Genomic DNA, 256 nt, shown 5'->3' with positions numbered 1-256 from the left:
GTGGTCTAACACATTCCTGTAACATGGTATTTCACAGTTTTACCGGCACACACGTTTCATCTACTTATAAACATAGTGAATGATCAAAGCTTACAACTCCAAACTTATGACCTTTACAAAGTGCACTTTTTGAAATTACCACTTCACTAGTGTGTGTGTGTATGTGTGCGCGTGTGCGTGCGTGTGTGTGTGTGTGTGTGTTTTCTTGTATATCATATTATACTGCATATGTGTATTGCTGGATTACTGCCTGCAG

Source organism: Salmo salar, chromosome 24 (genome assembly GCF_965601325.2).
Source record: "Salmo salar chromosome 24, fSalSal1, whole genome shotgun sequence".
Lineage (NCBI taxonomy): Eukaryota > Metazoa > Chordata > Actinopteri > Salmoniformes > Salmonidae > Salmo > Salmo salar.
The sequence above is the reverse complement of the archived record's forward strand: the minus strand, read 5'-3'. Positions refer to the sequence as shown.